The sequence below is a fragment of the Equus przewalskii genome, chromosome 30, assembly GCF_037783145.1.
Source record: "Equus przewalskii isolate Varuska chromosome 30, EquPr2, whole genome shotgun sequence".
In the NCBI taxonomy this organism is placed as follows: domain Eukaryota; kingdom Metazoa; phylum Chordata; class Mammalia; order Perissodactyla; family Equidae; genus Equus; species Equus przewalskii.
In genome coordinates, this window is record NC_091860.1 from 14718618 (window position 1) to 14745120 (window position 26503).

Here is a 26503-nt window from a genome sequence, read left to right on the forward strand (position 1 = left end):
AGAGAGAGAGAGAAAATATTATTCTACAGGGCCCCAAATCTCAATAATGGGAACTCCAGAAAGAAAAAAACAGATAAAATGGAGAGGACAAAAACATTAATCAGCCAAGAAAACTTCCCAGAAGTGATGAGTTTCCAAAATGACAGAATCCACGGGGTGCCCTGCAACGGAAGTGAATATACCCACATCTGGGTATATTATCACAAAATTTTTGAACACTATGTATATGACAGCCAAAAATGTTGAGAGAGAAAACAGATCACAAACCAAAAGGTGCCAATGACTTACGACTTCTCAACAATATCACGGAAAACTAGAAGACAAAAAAACCAATGCCTTCAAAATTGTGAGGGAAAATGAATTCCAACTTAAGAATACTTAAGATATGCAAAGTCTCAAAAATCTACCTCCCAAGCATTCTTTTTCAGGAAACTACTGGAGGATAGGCTGGACCAAAATCAGACAGTAAATCAAGGACGAGTAGGGGGAAGAATTTTATAAAATAGGAGGTCCAATTCAAAGGAGAGATGAAGGGAATCATAATGTATAATGGATCTCAGTTCTGAAAACTGCTTTCATTGTCCTAATGATGTTAATATTGGGAGTTGGAGGGATGGTGTGTGACTGGGGGCTGGAGTTAATTTAAAGAGCTAAAATCCATCTTCCATTGTGCTTGAAGAGATAATTATTAAAACTAAAAAACCGTAGCTTGCACTATAAGCATATTATTTAGATACGTGTTGATAAATATCAAGAGAAACAGTTAAAAAAAAAAAGACTGAAAACAGCTGCCTCTGGAAAGTGGGAAATGGCAAGGCTGTGACTGTGGGCTGATGATGGTTTTTCAACTCTTTAAACTGCGTATCCACCATACTTTTTACGAAAATAAAAAGAATAACAATGTATTAGTCTAACATACTCATTTTAATCGTGAAGAACCTGAGAGACTCAGATTTAGGACGTTTTCCCAGGTCCCTCAACAAGCTGCCTTTAAGAATCAGGACCAGAGCATTGCATTGTTTCATTATTTAACCTGGCACAATTCTGTTATTAAACATAATCACAGTCATAAAAGTTTAGATAATTGTTCACTCATTCATTTAACAAAAATCTATTGAGGGCGACTAGGTTCTCCAGGGTATAATACTGAGCAAAACCAGACCCAGTCCCTGTTCCATGGAGTTTATAAGTTGCTAAGAAACATTAACATGACATTTACAGTTACCTAGAAGACCACAAGATTTGGAAATTAAGTCCCCTAATTGTAAACTCATCTGTTTCTTTCCTAGACTCCTTGTGAAAGTTGTTCTCCCCACACACAGGCTAACACTTGACTTCACTTACTGACACAGTAAGCAAGAAGAAAATTTATTTCCCCTTTCTTCCTCAGTACCAAGAATGGTCCAGCTGCCGTCAGCATGTGAAGTATGGCCTTTAAGTGACTTCATGTTTCCATGCTAATGTTGCTTCGTCGCCAACATTTCAGCCCACAGACTGGCTGACAGCCCTCCCAGACCCACAGAAACCACTGGCTGGTTGGGGAACTAACAATTTACATCTCGTGGTGCAGTGAAGAGCCAGTAATAAGTTGATTTTGTTGAGGATTGTGGAACTACATGAGAAATTGGCCACTTACCTACTTCCTGATGGAAATGTGACATAAGAAATTCTACTTAAATGGACAGTCCCATAATCTGGACATTCTGAACTATTCCCTGACTTTTCAAAAATAACTTCACTACCGATGCCATCTATCAATCTTGCTTTTCTCCTTTTGAGGCTCTCAAAAAATTAAAACTTTTAAAAATATTATATAAAAATATTAAATATTTTAATATTTAAAATATACATAAAAAGTCTTATGTCTTCCTTTCTACAAGCTAATCAAAGTAACTATAATGATTCTTTAGTTTCACCTATACAACTCCCTTGAAAAATGAAATGCCTAATTTTAGTTATTTAATCTTTATTCCAAATGAAGACTTCTTCGGTCTGTTTTTGGCAGTTTTTTATACTCTTTCATTCATTCTCTTACTGACTATTTTGCATGTCGGATGGAGGCAGAATGGCGCTCTCCCGTGGAGCTCAGCCCCCATAATGATAGGTATTCAACCAAAGAGTGCTTATTAATGATTGTTCTTGGGGCTTTCTGGCTGATGGGCCACCATTCCCTAACCACTTCCTCTCAGACTGGTAATTCATCATCAGAGGGAAAATTCCATTATTATAACTTCATTCTGTAACAGTGAAACTGCTGTTTCTCTAAAGGTAAACCTGAAACTATGCCCTTCGACCCCATAGGACCCACCAAAGCAACTTTTTGTATATTTCTACTTACTGATTTTAGGTTCTGAGTAGAAACTAGAAATTTCTAATTAGAAATCGAAGGCCAAAATATCCTCGAGCAATATCCTTCTTTGTCTACTAAATCCTTTCACATTAAGGTAATTATTGCATTGGCAATGTAATAATAATGGCCTCTGTTCACTCTAGAGAGGAAGGATGTGTATTTTCAAATCCTGAAGGGTGTTAGACAAGGGAAATATCTGCATCAACTTGCAAATGACAAAATTTACACAAAAATGTAGACATCTACCATCGGCACAGGTTATTAAGAATAAAATAGTTAAAATTCAAAATCAATGACTCTAAGCTTGACCTAAATTTTTACTTATAAATTGGTGAGTTCCTACGTTGCCCTCATCAGAAAAAAGTTTATGAAATCTTACTTACAGCTTTTTCCTTTAGCAAAAATACTAACTTCTCTAACATTTTGGATATCTAATTCTGACTATCCATTCCAAGTAGATAAGGAGTAGAGATGTTTTAAATGCATTTGTTTCATCAGGGCAAAAAAACCAACCAGAGGATGTTAATGAGCTCAACTTCCTCCAACTGGTCAATTAAGTGCTGCTTTCTTTTTATTTCGACTTCAGTGCCATAGTTCAGGTTTTTTGTTTTATCTTTTCTGTATCCTAATAGCTTAACTATGCCCCTGCATCCATTCTTTCCTCGTTCCAGGCTCCCTTGCTCACTGTTGCCTTGATAGAATCAGAGGACCTGTTCAAAAACTTCTACTGGCTCTAAATTTTCCACAGGATAAAGGCTGGACCTATTGATCTGATACTCAAGGCCATTCCAAATGATGTCCCAAGCCACCCTTCAAACCTTATAGCTAAAATAAACTGCTCCCCCACTGCCCGAGTGATCCTTGGACCTTCTAACCTCTAAGCCTAGCTCATGCCACTCCCTGTTCTCGGGATGTCTCCCCACATCTGCGCTGTTTTTAAGTCCCAGACCATGATGCCCTGCTTGATCACACCTTCACCAGACCTTTCTCTGCCTTGTCATAGCAATTAACACATGATGGCTTACGTCACAGGTAATCCCATCTTTTCTCCCTATGATCCCAGCATCAGAAACATTGCTGCATTAAAAGGAGTTTAATAAATGTTTGCTGAGAGATGAATAAATGAGAAAAACACCAAGCAGAAGTCTAGGAAAACGAACAGTTACCTAATAAACCATTAAGTGTAGAAAAGTCCAAATATATTTATTCTGCCCAGCAGCTGTTCATTTTCCTTCATGCTAGAATTCTGAGCACACCAATCTCTACCTTCTCATGCAGCCCCTTTGCAGCCTGCCGACACACTAGACTACACAACTTGCCTCTCGTCTCAGAGAATACAGCCCCCTCATCTCAGCCCTTTTCTTTACTCCATATCTCTAACTTAGGGCATAGCAACCTTGATTGTCAAAGTCAAAACATTAACTAGCCTATAGTAGTTTTCCACTTATTTATGATAATAAGCAACTGAGATTGTGTGATGGGCCCAAATATCCATGTAATTGTAAAACTTGGTTTTATCCAACGACCTTCACCTCTTAAAACAATTCACTCATCATGTAATGCTTAGTATATTAAAATATTGGTTTATTCACTCCTCTCATTCTCTAATACCTCTTGAAAAACAGAAATAATTACAAAGTAAGCAGCAGAATGCAAAAAGGAAAAATGAATCTGCATAATCGAACAACTTTAAAATCTACAAAAGAATCACAAATTGGCTACACTACAAATTAACCATAGATATTTTGTAAATTACATGTAAACTAAAAATCTTACTAAGAGAGAAAGGAGCAGTGCAGAACTTGAGGATACTGGGAACAGCTGCATGGTTTAATACCAACACATCCAAGGGATTTTATACTTCTGCCAACTTCTGCCAAATCCTTCTGTGAGGCTGGAATGAAGCTCAGAGCGAGACTCCTAGTAGAACATGTTTAGTCTAGATTCCTTCGGACTCCTTCAGAATGACTCAGGGGCACCAGTGGGATACCAGGCTTGTCCTCTGTCACTTTTCCACTGCCCTAGTTCTTAGAGGTGCCTGCGTGTTGCATCTTATTCCCCAGAACTCCCTTCCTGAACTGTAATGGTATCCCCGGGGGCTAAAAACCATGCCAGAGAACTTGAGAATATCAGTCAAGAGGGTCTAAAATATATCTTTCTGTTTGTACAATGTAACCAATGGAAAAATGCCACAACTGTCTTCTAAAGAAAAAGAATAAGCCGAGGTAATGTCTTCATGAGATATAGAGGAGGTTACTCCATGTGCTTTGCAGCAACTGCTGTGACATCCGGATTACGTGAGGTAATCCAACAGAACTTTCATTATAAACAGGGGGCTTAAATTCACAATGCAGTTATACACAACACAAGGGCATTCGCTGTCGATTTCTTGGTTCTGTTTTCCTCATATGAACTGTCTTAGAAATGTCATCATAATCTGCCAAGTGGCTTACTCTTTCTAAATGTTAACAGGAACCAGGCTTCCAATTAGGTAGATAGTTGATGTATAAAAGGTATGAGGACCGTCATGAGCAGAAAGTTGTTCCCAAACAACAAATCAGTCACTCATTACCTGAATAAGCTAATAAAATACAAACCAAGGGTTTGACCAAAGCCAATAATGCAAAAATGCTGTCTTGATTTTAGATAATGGATAAATGTCTACTAAGAAACAATGCAACAGGTGAAGATAAAATTTCTCCTGGGGTGGGGGAGAGGATGGGGGCAGAGGCAGGCTAATGTACAACTATGGGAATAAGATTTGAATTCTACCAACTCCATCTACTACTTCCTCGTTTAGATTAACGATTCAGACACTTTATGCAGCCAACTTCTGCCTTATAGCTCACCATATTACTATGGAGAAAACAGAAAAAATCTAGGCAAATAGAACTGTGGATCATAGGCAGTACATTGTCCTTTGACTTCACGTAGTATTTACTTTTCAAAAACACGGTATTTTAAATCATGCTGCTGTTTTCCCTTATATTTATTTGTACTCTGTTTTAAGGCCAGTCTCAATTGTTGCAAGTACAGTAACTTACTGTTTCAACAAAGCAAATTCTTTTCCGACAAATTACCCAGAGTATCATCAGAAGAAAATGATCTTACCATATTAACTGGCATACAGGGGTCTACAGAAATGTTCTCATGACATGCTTAAAGGACTCCAAGATACTCATTTCTCTCCAAACTAAATAGTCTGGGCTTCCTCTAAATTCTCACTCTCCACCACATTTTCCAAAGCTTTGAAGTATAAGACCCAAGGCTTGAAAAGTATCAATTTTAGACAATGTTAGTGATTTACGTCTTTACCTGCCCCTTATCTATCAATTCACCTATGAATAAGCTTTAATTCACTTCCGTATCTATTGGGGAAGGGCAAGAGGGCAGTGGAATAAAATGTCAGAAAGGCGAGTAACATACTTTCAAAATGAGCATTTTCAGTTCAAACCGCGGTTTGGTTTTTGTGGGATTTAATTTCCACTGAACAGAAACCAAGTACAGATGTATTTGATTTCTCCGTAAGGGTTAGTTATGGATGAATGGAAGAACCAGAGAAAAGGCAACAAGAAACACTGGAGCAGTGCAGACAGCTAAGTGCATCCTGCCTTCCGTCATGTGTTTACGATCCTTTTGTGTCACAGAAATAAAATGTCTGCTATTTTGCAACTTAGGCTAACAAAGTAGAAGACAACCAAACAATTGTCAAAAGTGATCAGCTACATGTATATAGTATATTACAATTCTAATTAAGTAAAGCTGTGAGGTCCTTCAGCTATTAAAAACATCATCAACAATGAACCTAATTTGTGTCTGACCAGGGCCTTTATACTAACAGATGACTTACAGATGACAAGTGCCCCAGGGAACTTTTGCCACCTGTTTTCAATTTTTGGACAGGCAACCTCGCCCTGACACAGCCTACTGGTCTAACACTAGGTTGTGCCATCTGTTGCAATGATGTTGGTACTTAATCAATAGTTTTTACAGGATACCATCTACATTACTGAAAGACATTTTATTGTAGCTTTTCCCCTATCTTCTGCCACTAGTTACAACATATGAAAATCAAATGCCACAAATGAAATTGCTTTTTCAAATGGTCCAGTCCTACACAGTTGTTGAATAAGTCCTAATGGACTCTCTACCCTAAACCAAACATGGAATTTTAGAAACAAAGAGATGTGAGGTCATCATACTTCATCTCTCACGTAATACAGGAATTCCTTTGACCATAAACCTGAACGATTGACTTCACCTTCCATTTGAACATGCTTACCATCTCACAGAGCAGTCCATTTCTACTTTAAACAGCTGGCAATCTGACAAAACCCTTCCTTCTCTGAGTGAAGACCTTTCTACTTGTAACTGCAACCTGCTCATTGTGCTTCTGCCCACTGGAGTGACATAAATGAAAGCTAACCCAGCAACTATAGAACAGCCTTTCAAATGTCTGAAATAGCCATCTTTGTCCTTGAGTCTTTTCTTTTCTAGGCTAAGGACTCCAAGTTCTGTCAGCTAATTCAGGTAATATTTTTTCCCTTTTCTTCATCACTTTAGTTGTTATAAATCAAATCTCTTCCATCTATGCCAGTGTAAAGTCTTTCTCTGAAAATGAACACAACACCAAATAACCGTCTTAACTTGGATGCAGTCTTTGATTTTTCTGGAAACTAAACTGTCATATAACCTAATAGTACATTCATTTTTGGTACGTCAGGGCCCATTTTTTGACTCTTGTGGATTTTTTTTTCCTTTAAAACAAGAAAGAACTCAAGGTCCTCCTTTAAGTTGTACCACCTAACTACTTAAAATTAGTTCAAGATTCTAGGCACATGTGACGTATTATCTGCAATTATTTTCAGTGCACTAAAATGTCACTCATATGTACCTGGAATCTTGAATTAATTTTAAGCAATTGGGTATGCTTCTAACATATTTTTCACATATTTTATTTCTTCTCAATATGTTTATTACTATCATTATAGTTGTTTCCTCTTAGTATGCTTAGTCTACCTTTTCTAGTTTGAGTATGGTATTTCTTAACAGTAAAGAATGAAACAGGAAATAAATTGTAGTTTTCCTCGACATAAGCCCAAATAATTAAATAATATAATGTTTTCAGCCCATTTTGTTCATTTAATTATTTATTGGTCTTTTCAAACTCTCATATTGTTCTGAGTTCATCCAGATATAATTCAGTTAATATCTTTTCTCTTCACTTATCTTTGCTATGATCGCCAGCTTTCCATCTTCTGGATACAGCTTTTGGAAATCTAGCCCAATATGGGAATTGCAATCACCTCATACTGGTTTCTAAGTTGCTGACTAACTTTTGCTCAGCAAGCCCATTTGTGACTTTGTTACCTCAACAAAATTTAGGAAGAAGCAGTTAATAGAAAAAGGTGATGTTCTATACACTGTACTAAAACATATACGTAAAAAGCCAGTTTTTGCTTTTTGAGGTAAGGAATGTGATGGTGTCATTACAGTCACATTTTACACAAGGTAGGCTCTTCCAAATGCATATAAAACCTGCACCATAAAACAAGTCTTGCCATGAGGTTGCCATCTGTTAGCGCTGATGAAGACAGGCTGGGATTTATGTCCAGATAGGCCATTCAGAGCTCCGGAACATAGCTGTGGCTACAGCTACCCCGGCACCAGCTGCCACAGTCACATTGCTAGGTCCTCAGGGCCATTTCCCCCAATATTTACCCTGGCCTCCACATTCCAGGATAGCCTATGTGAGAGAAGCACAGAAGACATTGGAAAAAATGTTGATGCCAATTGTTCTCTTCTCTGGGAGCCCTGCTCGCTCATTATGGGCCCCAGCACAGTTGGGAGAGTCTGAGGCTCTGGGTGGCTGGACTTGAGTACTGAAGGCTTGCTTTTCCTTCAGCCATATTAAAACAGACAAAAGGAATGAAGGGGAGGGAAAGTTGACCAGCAATAAAATGCAAAACTGGTGCTTGCTTTGGCAGCACAGATGCTAAACCTGGAACAATACAGAGAAGATTAGCATAGCCCTTGTGCAAGGATGACACACAAATTTCATGAAGCGTTTCATTAAAAAAAATAAAGCAAAACTGTACACTAAATTCATGAGACAATAGAATGTAATAAAATAAGCTCATATTTCTCCTATGAGTGCAAATGTAATACATAAACATAAAATGGAACAAGCTTGATGTTTTCTTCTGTTCCTACCCAAACAGGTAAAAATACGTCTGCTGAATAATTACTAACATTTCACTTGCTGATTTGTAGTGGCATCATTCAAAAAGGTAACCCACTTAGGCTATTTACCTGTTTCAAGATCAATGTCATATACCTATATAGACCTATCTATCAACATGTACAGAGAGAGACAGCTGTATAGCTTAGCTCTGGTTTAATGTTCATAATGTTTTTCAGTACCTGCAGTACTATAGTTATATATTTCTCTGACTTGTAATCACACATGTGATTATACTAGCCCATCGTAGTTTTTCCTAATTCAGGAAAATTGTTGAAGGTTTTGGTGTCCCATTTAACTGATATCTAAAAGAAGCATCTTCTAGAATTCAGAAAGGCATCTTATTAGTAAGAAGAGCACTGTAAATCGACTTGAGGACTACTGGGATACAATTAAATAGGAACTTTCTAAAAGTAGGGCACACAAGCCCAGTGTGAATAATAGCTGTTCTGAGGCAGGCTGAAGAATCTGAAGTTAATCATCTGGATTTTTGAGATTCATACATTTAGATGCTTTCATTTAATCATGTAACCAAGAAAAAAAATGAATATTTTGCAGAGAATCTACTCTTATCTTGAGGATCCCAGGAGTCCAGGCATAAGCAATGAGAGACTTCCTGACTGCCTCTGCTCCACCTAAGCCAGGGGATTTGCTGGTATCATAGACATGGCTTTATTCCTCCAGATTCAGACGTCATGTTCTCTTTGTCACGTGATAGACAAGACACATGGGAATTGCTTGTACTAAGGAATCTCAGGTAATGTGCTAAGGAATTAAGGTGATTAAAAGGTAAGTTCATTATGCCTGACTACTCGAGACCAAAGGTACATATCTACATTTTCAACGAAAGTACAAAAAAAAAAAGTGGACCAGTAGTCCATACTAATTTTACAGAATTGTCTGGGAGGCTTTATGACTGCGGTAGGACTCCTCAAAAGAGCTTGTAGTCTATCTCAAAACGCTGTTGCACTAGTCACAGCCAAGTCTGGTCATTTTAATGCAGAGCGGCAGAGAAATTTTTAGGCAGTTAAAGAATCTAATGGATCATCTAGCTTAATAGCACCCTCAAGCAAAAGGATGCTCGTTGTTTCTGAATAAATGCAAATTAATGCTGCTCTAAAGTGCACGATTGCAGAAAAGTGCCAAATTTCCAAATTTTTCATTATGCAGGAGTCAATATCTCACATGTTAAATCTTGTCTCTGAACTGGAGATGTGCGTGCAGGACGTTTGTTGCAGCACGCTCTCAGGAGCTAGGCTTGTTAAGGAGTGAGGGGAGCGGGATGAAGCCAGGGGAAAAATTCAACTGGAATGCAGTTACAACAGAGGCCTGGGCTGATCCCGGGGGAACTCTGGAGCTAGGATGGCCCTTCAGAGCTGTCCTCCACGGAGGCACAGAATCCACTACAAGTACCTACTGTTAACCAAGCACTGTGTTAAGATTTGGGGACAATGAAAAAAAATGGTGCTGGCCCTCAAGGAGCTCAGGGTCAGAGAGACATGCTGACAAATAATGACATAGTGCAGGTGACAAGTGCTGTCATAACTGTGTGTGGCCCTGTGCTAGGGAAAGCGCCTAGCACACAACCCACAGCTCAGAGCCATTACCACAAAGATATTGCTAGGATGCTGTGCATTTATTCATTCTCCTTTCAGTGATGAGTTTTAACTGCTTTTAGTGTATTGCTCCTTTTGAGTTTCGGAGTTATTTCTACAGTGATGAAAGATGGAGAGATATTTAATATATTCTGGGGAAGTGGGAAGCTGGTGGTTTGGAAAAGGTCCAGCCCTGAAACTTCTTCTTGCTCACATAAAGGACTGATATTGAAAATCTGAGGCTCTTCTTCCTTTGGATTGCTATGCTCACTCACCTGAAAACAAATAAACAAACAAACAAGCTGTAAGCCTCACCCGGTGTGCGGAAGCCAGCTCCCAGGAACCAACTGTATGCATCTCTTGCCTGCACCATTTTCAGTGATGTCTAGTTGGTGGCTTAGAATTGGTCATGATGGGAGTATTTGCATCAAAGAAATTGGCAAAGGCTTCAAAATCAAGGCTATTTTCTTTCCTCAGAGAGCCGGTTGTTAAATGTTTACTGGCACACCATTGCTTTTAACTGATGATATCACTTTGGCGGTAAAGTTTTACCAGTTGCTGAATTCTCTGTATTTCACTCAATAAGGCATTAATAATTTGCAGCACTTACACATGTGTACCTTTCGAAGCACGGTATGCAGAAGACGAAAAACTACTGCTACCTTGCTAAAGAACCAGAGAGCAAATGCATTTTCTGACTTCAGACATGACCTAAAACCTAAAGAAATAGAAGCTGGGCTCTAATCAGAGATCACCTTAAGGGCTCTTCAGACACTTCCCATTATGTCCCTGATACCTGTATCCTTGGGTCGAGGACATCGAATGTCAGATGAAAGTAACAGTAATGAAAAGTGTAGTAATGGTTCTGAGTTTGTGCGGTGCAACAGGGGTGCGCTCCATCTGATTCCAGGGGAAAAAAGAGTGTGCTATGGAATTCCATCCGTCTAAAGTTTATTTCTGAAATGTGGTAAACCTGCTGTATACTGTGAGTTACCGACACAGAGTACAGAAGAATCAGGACGGAGAAGTCTCCCAGAGAAAGGGGAGGGGAAGGCTTGGAGCCATAATCTATTATACAATCAGGAGAGAGAACAACTTAAAAACAACTCACAGGGAAAAGCAGCTACAGACACCTCAGTGAAAACGACCAGAAAAAGTCAAAATTGATCCCCTACAATATGAATAAATCATATCATCAAATGATTTATTAATAGCTCATCAGAATCAAGTATAAATTAGATGCTCCACTTCTCAATACTTGAATCTGTAGTTCTTAATCTATAGCTTGAATTTCTTTGGTTCATCAAAAAATATTTTTGAAGGTCTTATCAAAAACTGCCCAATTTGGTTAGTTCTTTGAATGTAAGATATATTATTTTAAAAAGTAATTAAAAATTGAGGAGTGTTTTATTTTAATTTCACGGTGGTATTGGGCACACACATACAAACACTCTTTTCAGAGTTTACTGGAACAGCGACTTTTCTGCTACAGCATTTATTCAGTGGCTTACGTGGACAGTTGTTTAAGATTCACACTTGCCATCATTCACATTTAAGCAGTTTCTGATCTTTATTTAGAGCAGTGGCTCTTGAAGTGTGGTCCCAGACTAGAAGCATCACCTGGACACCTGTTAGAAATGCAAATTCTTGGGACTCACTTTAGACTTATGGACTCAGACTACAGTTGATAATACTGTATTATATAATCAAAATTTGCTAAGAGAGTAGAATTTGTGTGCTCATCAAAAAAAAAAAGGAAATATGACGGGCCAACCCAGTGGTGTAGTGGTTAAGTTCACGTGCTTCGCTTTGGCGGCCCTGGGTTCGTGGCCCTGGATCCCGGATGAGGACCCACACACTGCTCATCAGACCATGCTATGGTGGCATCCCACATACAAAATAGAGGAAGACTGACATGGATTTTAGCTCAGGGCCAATCTTCCTCACCAAAAAAAAGGGAAAAAAGGAAATAAGTGAGGTGATGGATGTGTTAATTAACTCGATGAGGAGAATCCTTTCCCGATGTACACATAGAAAATTATCACATTGTACACTTTAAATATCTTACAACTTTATTTGTCAGTTATACCTCAATAAAGCTGGAAAAATAAATAAATTGAAAGGAAAAAAAGAAACTAGGGGTGGAGTCCGGTGATCTACAGTTTAAAAAGCCCTGCAAGTCATTCTGATCTCGATAATGTTCAAGAGCTGCTGTTTAAGATGCTAAAGATAAACTGGGGTAAATTCTAATTTATGCAAAGATGGACTGACACAGGGCATGTGTGAGGGTGCAGATTACATCTATCCTGGTTATGATTATATTGTTAGGATATTCCACAGTGTCTGGCCCATAGTCAGGGTCAGTAAATATTTCCTAAATGAACAGCCTTCCTTTTCTGTCCTAATCAGTTAATAAAACAGCGCTAACTGAACACAACAAAAATCCTCAGGCTTCGTTGCTTTGAATGACATTCAGTTTGGGGTCCTGTCTCAAAATTCATTTTGATCATATTGTATCACATTACTTTTGCAGATAGAATCCTGTTTCAAACAAATGATCCAGAATCTATTCCCCTTCACTGTAAGCTCTCCAGGGAAAACAATCAGGCGTGAAAACACCCACGTGCTGTAAAGCCAGTAGAGTCTCACTTGTAATGCTCATCCCCTTATTTCTTGAAACAAGTATTTCCGATACAAAAATGTTTACTAAATTTCAGCAGGAAGAAACTCTGAATTATCTCTTTCCATGTTTAAACATACAAATAGATAACTAGTCTCAAAAAGGCACCTCATTTTCACACGAGAAAGGACAATACGATCAGTATCAATTGCTTTGGAAAAAGGTATAGGAAAGGTGATAATTTGAGCAAGTTCTCTGTTCAAGTATACAGCGATCGCCACAATAGAAGATGGATCCTTTACATCTGGAGGCAACTGCTTCCTCAGCAAGTGCACGATACAAAGGCAATCTATCATCATTTTGAGGGGCTTTCTAGCATGGTAAAGACATCAGTGCAAAGCAATCCGGCTTCGATTCAGAAATCAGGGCAGACGCTGCTGAGGTCGATCAAATGGACTCCTTTCAGAGGTCACTGAAAAGCCTCCCAGAGCAAATATCCTCCAAGACTCTTCTCTCTGTTTAAGGTGCTGCCCTAAATCTCTATGCATTGGCTCTGTGCATCAATGCCATTTGACTTATTTAGATGACACCAACATTGGCAGAGTTGGCTTTGATATCTTCCATGACTTGATGAAAGTTAATCTGGCTCAGCTCATGAATTCTAGAACTAATCCTATCACACGACAAGGATTCTCACTGAGCCTTCTTTTGTGCTTCTAGTTTTAGTGCAATTTTTGTCACTTCTAGGGTATGAGGTTTTGCTAATATTTCTCCTCTCACAAGCTTTCTTTAATGTTGCACATGCATGAGAAACTTAATTCTATTCAGAACAAGAGGTTTTTGATGTACACAAATTGAAATGTGCTTAGAGCTCCGTAACAGTCCCATTGTGTCCTCACATCGAACAACACTGCATCACCATCCTATTTGGTTAGATTGCTATGATCCTTGTTGATATACTCAGTGGGAATCCATGGTTTGTATTTAGATCTTGAAAATGAGTTTGCACAGTATACACTGTTGCTATGATTTTTATCTACCTCCATAACGCCAACAAAGTAATTATTCCATTTGAGGTTCTTCACCAGGGTGCAAGAAAATGCAGAGGTATTAGCCAGAAACACTGCAGGACTTTGTTGCAAAAACAAACAGGGAAAACCCTGTTAAGAATAGCTAAGTGAATTCAAACACAATGCCATGCTGTACAGTCATAACCAGCACCTTCCGGAACTGCCAGGCGATACAGATGTACAATTCAGGATGAGATACCACAGCTCAGAGAAAGTAACTTACTGCTGCTCTGCTTTCTAAGCCACTAAAATAACTGGTACATGTAAGCCTTCACCGATTTCATATTCTTTAGTCTCTAGCATCCGCGATCTATGTATACTGATGATTTGTATGCCGATTGATTATGCAAAATGGCAGTTGAAGAGTAATAAGTTATTCAAGGCTTGTGCAAACAGACCTTGTGCGGCGGTCACGTTTAATATGAAATTTTTACTGTAAAGCAGTAGGAAAAAATATGTACTCTGGCACCATGATTTCTTGGTCAAGGGGTGTAAAGGAACTTCCTTGGCTTGGAAAAATATCTTAAGTGTTTGAGTAGACCGTATGAGTGCAAATTCATAGGAGTTAGATACCATTCAACTTCAGAGTATTAGAAGTGTTCTGCCTTCATGGAGAAGAGAAGAATAAGAGATTACAGAAGGAAAAGGAGAGAGGACCTAGCAAGATCGTGAGGCTCCACCCTCACAAATACTATGGAGTTAGAGTGCCCAAAAGACACTGCAACAACAGAGAGAACCTCTGCTCCATTTTGCCAGCTTTTGCTGCTGCCATATAAATCCCTTCTCCAAAATTTCCCTTCCATAACAAGTAGTAGTAAAGTCATTATGTTTTGTGTAAGTCGTCCTTGGGGAGACTCCAAGATGGTGCTGATTTTCATATCAACGCCACATAACACAGTACAAAGAAAATAAGTAGGAAATAGAACTCTAAAAGCTAGAGACATAGAAATGTCCTAGAAAGTCTCAGAAATCCTGGAAATAGTTCTGTATTTCTATATGTCTTAGAATAGGGGGTGAAGGTGTTAAATAAACTCTTCCTAGATCTTCAAGATATGTGGATCCCTAAGGTTCTATTTGGTTTATGAGAAGCTAGAGAAGGTCCTTGTTAAGAAAAGAACCAAATAAACTCATGGTTATAAGGATGTCACTCAAATGTTAGTTATGTTCCTTTCAGTGATCATGTTTTAGTAGCTTTCTAACAAAAAGTACAGTCGGAGAAAGACTTCCATTCAATTATTTCTAGTAACAAGGTCTTTGATTTCATTTTCCTTTTTTATTAGAAATACATTTCTCAGAAACAACAAGATCATCATTCCAGGTACCCTTATTATTCCTTACTTAAAAATCACTCAATAGGGACTGGCCCCGTGGCCGAGTGGTTAAGTTCACGCGCTCCGCTGCAGGCGGCCCAGTGTTTCGTTGGTTCAAATCCTGGGCGCGGACATGGCACTGCTCATCAAACCACGCTGAGGCAGCGTCCCACATGCCACAACTAGAAGGACCCACAACGAAGAATATACAACTACGTACTGGGGGACTTTGGGGAGAAAAAGGAAAAAAATAAAATCTTTTAAAAAAAAAATCACTCAATAAGGGGCTGGTTCAGTGGTGTAGTGGTTAAGTTCACATGCTCCACTTCAGTGGTCTGGGGTTCACAGGCCTGGATCCTGGGCATGGACCTATGCACCACTCATTAAGCCACTCAGTGGTGGCATCTCACATACAAAATAGGAGAAGATTGGAACAGATGTTAGCTCAGGGCCAATCTTCCTCACCAAAAAAAAATAAATAAATAAAAATCACTCAATAATTTTGTATGATAAAAAGGGTTCATTGGATAGATAGTTGAATAATTTTTATGAAAGGGATGGTGATCCTCAATAAATTACTTGACATCTCAAAATTAATTTCTTCATTTGTAAAATGCGCATTCAAAATGGAATGACAGCTAAGGTCCAAATTTAGGTTCATTTCTCCCCTCTTTTCATGTATCAGAAAAGTAACTACTTTGCTTCCTATTTCCACTTCAATCAGAAGCCTGTCTGCAACAGGTCACAGAAACTAGTTGAGTGGTCTGCATAGCAGCTGCTCAGAACTCGCAATTTCCTCTGCTGGCCGCAAGATGATACGCCTTGACAACTTGGCAAACTGCTCTACTTAACGTCCCTGGGAACGAAGTTTGGCCAGTTTGGGAGCTTAATTTGAAAAATAACGAAAACTCACATGATGCTTATGCAGTCTAGAGTTAAACACAGTTTTTTGAGATGATCTATTCTCTCTTTATACCTAATTAAAAAAAAACAAAAAACTCCCCTCCTCAGACTAATTCTGAACAACAGCAACAACAAAACAGCTGTGGAAGGACCTTGAACTATTAGGCTCCCTCACAGCCTTGGAGAAGATGAAGTAAAACCCGAGTGCCCTGGCCAGTAAGACTTCATATACAATTCCAATTAAATTCAGAAAGAAAGGAGATCTGGATACAGAGATTCTTGGCTCAGACACTTACTGAATAGCCAAAGAAGATAAGCCGCGTTCCCAGTTCTGGTTTATGTGTTTGGACGTCAAAGCACAGTATAGCTAATAGGTTACAATGATTCATTTTACATCTGTAGGTTTTATTACTTATTGAATCAAGCACATAGTGAGTGATGGAGAACTTTATCTTGGTTCAGGGAGGGGTCAAATAGTCACTCTCCACAATAGCACGGGCTAAGTATGAACAAAGCCATGAAATCGGTCATTCGTGCCTGTATTAGATAGTAACTGTATAACAAGAACCTTATCGCTGTAAAATTAAGCTTGATTACACCCTGAGATGATAAAGAAATAGATGATTAACTTCATCTGCTCTTTTCTATATGAAATAGCAGCAAGGTACATAAAAACAATAATTTTCATTTAAGAACATGTGCTAATCGAAGAAGACATTAGACCTAATGAAAAACACGTTAGATCTGCAGGTAAGAACTGAGCTTACAAGAATATGCTGACGTAAGTCAGACCAGGTCAAAGGGTTAGTCTAGGATAGTCTACATATTTGCTCACAATCAGAAAAGACTGTGTGTATTTGCTAGCCTCTCTGTTATCACCTAAAATATAGAACAGGTACCAAGATTAAATAGAACTCAAACTCCAAAAAATAAGCCTTCTATATTTCAACTGTTCTTACAATGAGCATTTACCACGCCTACAGTCAACAAAAAAACTATAAGGGGATCAATATCCCACTTAAAATGTGACTCACATCCCTAGTCTACTTGATCTGCTCTAGAAGTAATTTCCACACAGCCCTAGATCAAAGACTAGAATTAGAGATAAAACTAGGCTGGCACTAGTTCACTTACAAATTACTTAAGCCCAAATTTTGAAATAAAGCATATATTTTTCATGATTTGGAAAATTTCCAAATTGTTTAATTGTATGAATTGAGTGTCTCTATAATAAAAGGCAGAAATTTGTGCTGACTTTTTACAAATTACACAAGTGTCTAAAGAGGAGATATCTAAAATTGCACTTTAATTAAAGAGAATTGTTCCCAGTAGCACCTCTTAATTACTAATCTTTCTTGTTTTCACTGTCTGCACTATAAAATAGGGGTAATCTATGTAATCTTATGGCAAAAATATGAGTACTAATGAAATCATATGTCACTCTGGATATCCTCAAAATGTGCTACATGAGATAGAATCTCGCCATTACTATGAAGTGTCACCTTTTGTAGCACACACACCATTTAAGAGCGGCTTTCCTTATATATCCTATTACAACTCTTTTCATCATATTCATGACTGTAGAGTCCCTGGACTTTGAGTATTTTTTGAGTGTACACTTTCTCATAGAATTTACCATGAGTTATGTTATTAACGCGTTTTCAGAATAAAATTCTGGGTTTGAAAGACAACCCAGGAGAACTACATACTCCATTTATCTTCTGAACAAGTGCAATGGAGAGAAGGGAGGATGTCATTCTTTACCCTTTCGCAGCAAGGTGACGTGGCTTCATTAGAGAGGGGACATTTTCACAGCAGAAAATAGTTCATCGCTGATGAGAAAAGACAGAAAAGTCAAGAAGAAAACTGCTGAAGGATACTTAAAGAGTATATACAAACTAGGAAGGCTCAATGGCACATAACATGGGAAATAAGAAAGAGCTTTGCAGAATATATTTTTGTTTTGATTTGTTTTTGAGAATTTATGGAGGATGTATCAAGTCCTATATGAGAAGGGACCTAGGAACTGCCGATAACCTAATTTAACGTAATCATCTGAAAACACGGTTTAACAAACTATCAATTTTAGCACAAATGAAGCAATGAATCCTATTTGGGATAGCCAGAAAGTCATCTTTCTGCATTTGGGGCAATGCACTCCAGCAAGCCTTTCACAATTCTCTTCATCAGAATTCACTGTTTCCCCAAGGCATCCAGTCCTTGATCACACACTCGTATTACATTGCACCTAGTTTTTGATGTGTCCATTTCTCGAAGGGCTCACACACTGGCAGCAAGCTGGAAGCATTAGAATTACAGATATATTTTATTTGTTCAGGACAGTTTTTAATGATATGAGTTTGAATGGTTTGTGTGGGGCACACACTGTTTGATTCAACTCTCTTTTGTCTTACACAAAGACACCACACAATCCACTATCTCTTTGAAACCTGAAGGTTCTTGAACTAATCATAAACTTGAAAGCAGGAACTCTGACTTACTCATATTTGTATTTCCACCATTTAGCATAGTAACTGACTCACACTAGACATTTAATAAATTTTGTGAATGAATAAACAAATAAGAAATGGTAAATAGATTGCAAAAATATAGCGGGTGCTATAGATTCAGAAAATAATGATGTTCCCTCTGCCTGGAATGCTCATTCTCTGAACAGTCACAGGTCAAGCTTCTGTGCTTTCCTTCAGATTGAGCTTAAATGCCAACCTTTCAATGAGGCTAGGCCAGAACACTTATATAATACTGCAAACTGGTCTCACGCCCTCTGTGGCCCTCCTCAGGCCTCATGCCCTGCTATGCTTTGCCTGTTTTTCCAAAGCACATAGTTCTCCATTTATTTACAATTTACAAATACACTTATTTGTTATATTTGTTATTTGTTTTCTGTCTCCCCAAACCTCCAGCCTCTGCACTAGAAATGTAAACTCTAAGAAAGAAGGAATTTTAGTCTCTGTTATTCCAGACACCAAGAACAAAGCCTGGCAGGCAGTGAGTACTCAATAAACATTTGTTGTGTTCCTTAATGGAGGTGTAAATAAAACATGTTGTTGGTGGCAGAGTTTCTTCCTCTGTCTTGAATATTTTCCTGGAGTTACTCATTCTGTGGCTGCATGGAGAAAAGGTGAGAAGAGTGTATCACTATCTTTCCCCAAAGTCAAAGAAAACCACATCTAGACATGAGAGTTAAATAGTTGAATGCCAAATATTAAAAGCAAGGCTTCAAAGCAGCCAGAGAAAACAAATGACACATTACTCACATGGGAATAATGACAAGAATGATGGCTCACGTCATCAGAAACAATGAAAATCGGAGGATAATGGAGCAACATCTTTGATGAAAAGGGGAAAAATCAACCAAAATGCTCAATCAGAATACTATACATAAAGCAAAATATTTTTTTAAAAGTGAAGGCCAAATAAAGACATTTTCAGATAAGTGAAAGCTGAGAGAAATGGATATAAGTAGATCTGCAAAATGACACTAGATAAAGACTCAGATCTATATGAAGGAAAGAGTAAGAAGAATGCATGAAATGGTAAAAATGTGGGTCAATATTTTAAAAACCTATTTTTTCTCCTTGCTTAATTTCTTTAAAAGACAATTTATAGTTAAAGTAAAATAATAATAGTGTATTATGGGTTTTATAACATATTAAATAAAGTACATCTACGATAACACAAAGAATGGAACAGGAGGTAAATGGAAATATGTTACTGTAAGTTATTTATACATAAAGTGATATAATATTCATTCAAATAATTCTACATGTGCCCTGATAAGTTATGAGTGCATATTGTAATCAACAGAACAATCTCTAAAAGAATAAAGAGGAATAGCTAAAAAGTCAACAAAGCATACAAAATAGAATATTGAAAAATACTCAGTTAATACAAAAGAAGGAAAAAAAGGCGACATATGGGAATATTGAGTAGATGGGACAAACAGAAAACTAGCAAGAAGGTAGACTTAAGCCAACCTTATCATAATCACATTAAACTTAAATGTACTAAGCTTCCAAATTAAAAGGCTGATCATCAGATGGGGTTAAAAAAGCTAGAGTCCATTACAAGATGTCCACAGCAGGCATAATTTATATGACACAGATAGTTGAAAAGTAAAAGGATGGCTGAAGATACACTCTACAAACACTAATTTGTGTACCTATTTCACTGTCAGACAAATTGATTTCAGGATTTGGAGTGTAATCAGGAATAAATAGGGACACTACATAATGACGATACGGCAAATTCATCAAGAAGACATAATAATCCTAAATGAATATGTCCCGAATAAATAATCTTTAAAATATATGAAGTAAAAAATGACATAACTAGAAGGAGAAAAAAAAAATCTAGAATCATAGATGGAGATTTTAACATTCCTCTTTCAGTATTTTTAAGAACTAGACAAAATCAAGGTCACTGAAGATTTTAATAGCTTTATTAAACCAAGTTAACTTAATTGACATTTAAAGAACCCTACAATTAGCAACTACAGAATATATATCCTTTCCAGGTAGACAGGGGCTATTCAAAAAGATATACTATCTGCTGGCTATAATACAAATCTTAAAATGTTCAGAAATTAAATCAAACAGTATATATTCTTTGACCACAATGGAATTAATTTGGAAATCAAATATCCTATGGGGAATTTGAATTGTTTTTCGTTGCACAATGATGAAAACACCTTACCAAAATACATGGGATGCAGTTAACACAGTATAGGGAAATTTGTTGCTTTAAAATGTTTATTTGGAAAAAAGAAAAGTTGAAAATCAGTAATGCAAGGTTCCATCTTAGGAAGCTAGGAGAAAAAGAAACAATTAAAACTAAAAATTAAAGGGAAGAGAGTAAAAGAACTCTGACCCAGGAGAAGCTTTTTATTTCAAGAGTTATAGTTGAGATCTTGCCAATTTGCGGGTATAAGCTTTGTAGAATAGTTAAATGGATATTTCTAGAGTTAAATAATAATTTAGGGCTATTCAAAAATGTGAATGGAAATAGTATAATAAATAAATATATCTCATTAGAAAATAATTTCAGTCTTTTTCTGCCTTCTAAATATATCAAAAAAGAGTAAAATGCTGGGATTATAAATCTATTTGAATGACAAAGATTCAGCCTGCCCAGAAATGCTAAGCTTTTAAATGAAGGACTATCACCATAGAGTGAGGAGTAGTGTGGTTATTAAATGGGGAAGTCTTATCACCAAATAGATGCATTAAAATGAAAAAGGAGAGTTTATTCTATGCTTTTTCCATCAGTGTACATCACAAGCTCATATGAGTCTATCCTTTGAAAGAATAAAAAGTAAATCTAATATTTGTGAGAATAAAGCCATTGAAAAGAGACCCTAAAATACAAATAAATGTTCCAATAGCAAAATCTTTCAATCATGTGCTTAATGCGTACCAATAAAGAGTGAGTAAAAAGAGCATCTCCGACATTCTCGAATGTGGTCACTTTATTTTTAAAAATCTCTTGCACTGGGAAAAAAATGGAAACAAGATGTGGATAAAAGGCAAGCCTTGAGTCACAGATATTATAGAATTAAGGTAGATTTAGGACCAAGCCAATCAAAATTTTTAGGTAATTTTAGCATGTAGAACAGGCATATAAGAACTCTTAATTGACAGAGAATGTGTGACCTGAGGTGGATACGTAAGTGTGTCAAACAGACACAATCTGTGCCCTCATTGATCTTTTATTCCATCTATTGTTTTGTCCTTCCATCTGTACATTTGTTCATCCATCCATTTACCTATGTTGTAAATCTAGGTAAGAAACTAGCTAAAGTCTGTCATCAATCAGCAATTAGTAAATTCTCAAGTCAGTGGGTTTGTGTGACAGCTGACATCTTCATTGAGCAATGTTAACAGTGAGATTCCAGAACAGAAATATAGAAATGAAATAATAGAAATAAAAATGCAACTGTAAATTTCCTAAGAGTTTCATTGAAAGGTAAAAGAAACTAGGTAAATTAATTTTAATAATATATCTTATTAGACCCAGTATATCCAAAATGTTATCATTTTAGCATGTAATCAACACAAAAATAATCAGATATTTTGTATTCTTTTTAGAAACAATTCTTCAATTGCTTAGCCCTTCTGAGGGCAGCAGCTGTCATTCATTCACTCATCCTTCCAAGTAATGAATACTCATTTTCATGTAAAAGGAATTTCTTTTAGTGCTGTGGATCTTACAGAAACAACACATTTATAGTTTCAAAGAATTTACTGCCTAGTAGAGATGACATGTCCAGTAACTTCTCTAATTGAAAATTGTAAAAATATGAGAAAAAGATTAAATGAATGCTATGGCAGTTCAAACAAGGTGAGATTATTTCCAGGAGGGCAAGAGAAAACAGTTGGGAACAATTTTTTGAAAAGAGCAAGAGAAATGATTTTTATGAGTCTGCACCCACTGTATACCAGGCATTGTGTGTGTTTTACATGTTTTATCTCATTTAGCCCCCAAAATAATCGTATAAGTGCTGTATTACCTTTTACAGATGAAGAAACTAAGGCTAAATAAATTAATGTTTCCACCCAACCTGAAGGCAGCCCTCATACTGGAGTCTGATAGAAATTTCATTTTCTCTCCCTAACCCGGTTGCCAGTGGTGGGAGAAGCAAAGGGTGTACTCTAAAATGAGTAGGACCTATGAAGTTCCTGGGGATGGAGAGTGGGCTATTTTTCAGGAAATGTGGTTCTGTTTGATATGAAATCGAGGAAGAGCAGAATGAGAAGGAATTATAGAAGATTAATCCAAAGAAGGCCCACCTAGGTGTAAGTCGGCAATGGAGAGTTAGACATTTTTGAGCAATACCATAATCACATATTGCTTTAGGGAAAGTGTCCCAAAGGAGGCGTACAGCAGAGGGATGCGCCAGCAGGAGAGCCAGTTAGGCCATCTCTTAAGTGAGCTATCCTTTCAGTAGACCAAAATAAGTAGACTTGAGAATTTTCTGACTGCTTAAATGGTGACAGAAACATGTTTTTCAAACTTATATCCAATTTAGTATAAACAGTTTGAAACAGCTTTATAATGTCTATTTGTTCTTTATGAGAGCAGTCTGTATTAAACAGCATGTGTAAGTTAGAGAAATCAAGAAATCAAACAGAATCCACAGGTGATAGTTTTCAAGTCATTTTGAACTAATTTATTTAAATCAAATTTAAAATAAATCCAGGTAAAGAAAGTTATAATATGAAAATTGAATTAAAGCTCATACTATGTTTTTGTTCTCTCTAATGAAGTCCTATATAGACAATACAGAATGCATATAGATCATCAAAAATCAAATGTCAGGTATAAAAAAGAAATTATTCCATCCTAACAAATGCAAATCATATGAAACAATTGAATAGATATAGCATGCTAGATGCTGCTCTTGAGTTTTCCCCTCAAATAGTATTTACAATTACTTATTGCTAAAGATTGCCTTATAGGAAAATTTCATTCAATATGTTAGTATGAATGATAAAGGAAAAATATGTACCAAATTTTGTCCTCAGGAAATAGTGTTAAATGGGCTGATACAGAAAATCGGTCAATATATAAGGCTCTGTATACTTTTTATTAACTACCTTCAAAGAAATTGCTTTAAAAGATAAGGCCATATATTTTGCTTACTGAGTCAATTGTGCTTTTCTTTACGTTATTATTCTCATAATCTTTGCCTGTTCCAGTGTCTGCCTATCCTGTCCATTTTTTCAGCAGATTCAACTGGATTTATATCACTAAGTTTCTAATACTCAACTCAAGCTTTTAACATGATTTAAATGCACGCTTCCATCATCCCTCCCACACTTCCCAAAGTTATCAGCTGCCACTTTCTTTTCTGGACTCTTTGAAATCAAAAGACAATCACCAAGACTTGCAAAAACATCATATTGTCAATGAGACAGTACATTTGCTGTCATATGTAAAAGAAAGAAAAGAGGCTGCTTTATTTTCATTCTACACCCAGGATGATTTATAATAAAAATTTTTAAACCATTCCTAGAGACCATTTAAAGCATGATGACTATAAACTCCTTTAAGAAAAATAATTTTAGTGTTCGAGAAAGATACAAGATTGACTGCTCTGAAATTGAAATTTGAAATATCTTTCTGCTTCTAACCTTTCCACTTTAAACCAAATCTAGAAGAGTTCAATTTAATGCTAACACTTTTAAACCTGCTATAAAGTTGAACTTTTGTTCCAATTGTAAACAAGATTAGTATTTGTTGATAGACCTGTTCTGTTTTATTGTTCAAACCAAAAAAACAGAAGTTATGCTTGATTTCTCCTGCTACCTCATCCTCCATTTTTCTACATACCCTTCTCCCTTAATGATCCAAGATGCATGCACTCACACACTCACAAGCACACACATCGAATGTTTCAGCAACTTCTATTGGTTCTACCCCCAATACATATCTCAAACACTTCCACTTCTCTCCCTCTCCACTCCGTGGCCCTTGTCCAAATCACCACCACCCCTGGCCTGAGCTCCCACAACAATCCTGATGCTCACTCTGTTCTCACTGCTTTCTCCCTAACATTCATTTTCTACACAGCAGTCTAAACATTTAAAAATGTCAATCTGATACTGTTATTATCTCACTTCAACTCACCCTTGACACTTTTCAGCAGGTTCCCATTGGCCTCCAAGGTCCTGAATAAGCTGGTCCCTGACTCTGGCATCAACTAAGCCCACTCTCATTCTACTTCTAGAAGCTCCAGTGATGTTTCTGTTCAGCCTCTAAGCCTCTTCCTGCCTTAGACTCATGCAGTCGCTCCAGGTCTGGGATCTTCTTCTCCTGGCTCTAGCTGGATCTTCCATCTTGACCTTTCATTTCTTTCAGCTCACTCCCATCAGGTCAGCTAACCTGTTGAAAATGTGCCCCTATGTCTCAGTCTTGTTCGACTCATGGAAAATCTGAAGCAAGGGACAACTAGCCCATTCCTTTACAGGGTTTACTTACAGCTCAGTATATTTCCAAGATAGCTGTGCTTTTCTAATAGGTCACACCCAGGCAAGATTTCAACCCAACCAATCATAACAGAAAGTCATATATTCAACATTTTCCTTCATATTCTCTGGACCAAACATGGAGGCACTGCTCTGATTAAGTCTAGAATCCTCTGGGGTTTGGACTGCTTAAATGGAATTTCCTGCATTTGAATTCTTATTAGTTTCATACAGCCGAAGATTGTTTAATTTTAGCTGAACAATTTTTGGTTTGGTTTTGAGATCCTGTGGGAGAATCCATACTGTATTTATTCAATTAAAGTTGTATGAATTTAGGCAATTGATTATCATTACTTATGTGAGGGTCACAAGAAATTAGTGTCTCTTCCCGGAAAATTAGCAGCTCGTCAGCTGGCGGAAATGCTGACTTAACAAATAACTCACTTTATGGTCCAAACAACAGCTGCTAAGTACTCAAGCAGCCAAGAGAGATCTGGACACTCAAGGTTTTAGACATGTCCATTTGTGACTCAGAAATTCTTCCATTTGAATCAGAATTTGATATTAAAGAGAATGTCAAACAAATTAGGCTAAAATCCTTCACAGAGATGTGACCTTGAGATAGAGGTTACTTAAAGTATTTCAGTGGATACCAAATCACAGGAAGTAAAATTCCAGGGGTACTTTGAGTACTGACTCCAAAGTTCCCTGAATTGGATAAACCACTAAGAAATTGGTTTTGTTTTTTTTTTTTTTGCTTCAGTTTAACAATAGGAGAGAGGAGAAGGAACATACATTACCACTCATCTCTCATACCAATTAAAATTAGCCAAAATTGATAATTTCTAAATTTATATAAAACAAATATTAAATAAATGTTAAATTGTGGCCTCTGAAGTTCAGGGTGCAGGGTAAAGATGAATCCTTGCCAAGAGTATCATGCGTCAACAAATTCAGCAGAATATACCCTAAATCCAAACTACAAGAGGAGAGCAGTGTAAGTTGCAGAAGTTTCTGAGAAATCCTGACGGAGCTTGTTTCAAAGGGCAGTGACGGGCAGGTAAAGATTCCTGTTTTGCTGTAAAGCTTGGAGGTCTTGTTAAAAAATCATTCAACAAATATTTACGGAGCATTTAATATTTTTCAAGGGAACTGGTTACAGAGTTATGTGTTTTGCTCTTCTTTTTTTTATTTTTTGGTGAGGAAGATTGTCGCTGAGCTAACATCTGTGCCAGTCTTCCTCTATTTTGTACATGGGACAGCATCACAACACGGCTTGATGAGCAGTGCGTAGGTCTACACCTGGAATCCGAACCTGCCAATGCCGGCCACCAATGCAAAGCGTGCAAAGTTAACACTATGCTACCAGGCCGGCCCCATGTTTTGTTCTTAATGAACCCTGTGAACATTCATTCAAGCCAAAGTAC

General features: G+C 37.3%; 1 protein-coding gene and 1 non-coding gene across 3 annotated transcripts in view; one reads left to right on the forward strand and one right to left on the reverse strand.

Moving 5' to 3' along the window:
* PLXDC2 (plexin domain containing 2) overlaps positions 1-26503 on the reverse strand; it is a 412323-nt gene that overhangs the window by 277876 nt on the left and 107944 nt on the right. The window lies entirely within an intron of this gene.
* Positions 8322-8429, forward strand: LOC139080568 (U6 spliceosomal RNA). The gene has a single exon (XR_011535180.1). It is a non-coding gene; the product is annotated as a U6 spliceosomal RNA (small nuclear RNA).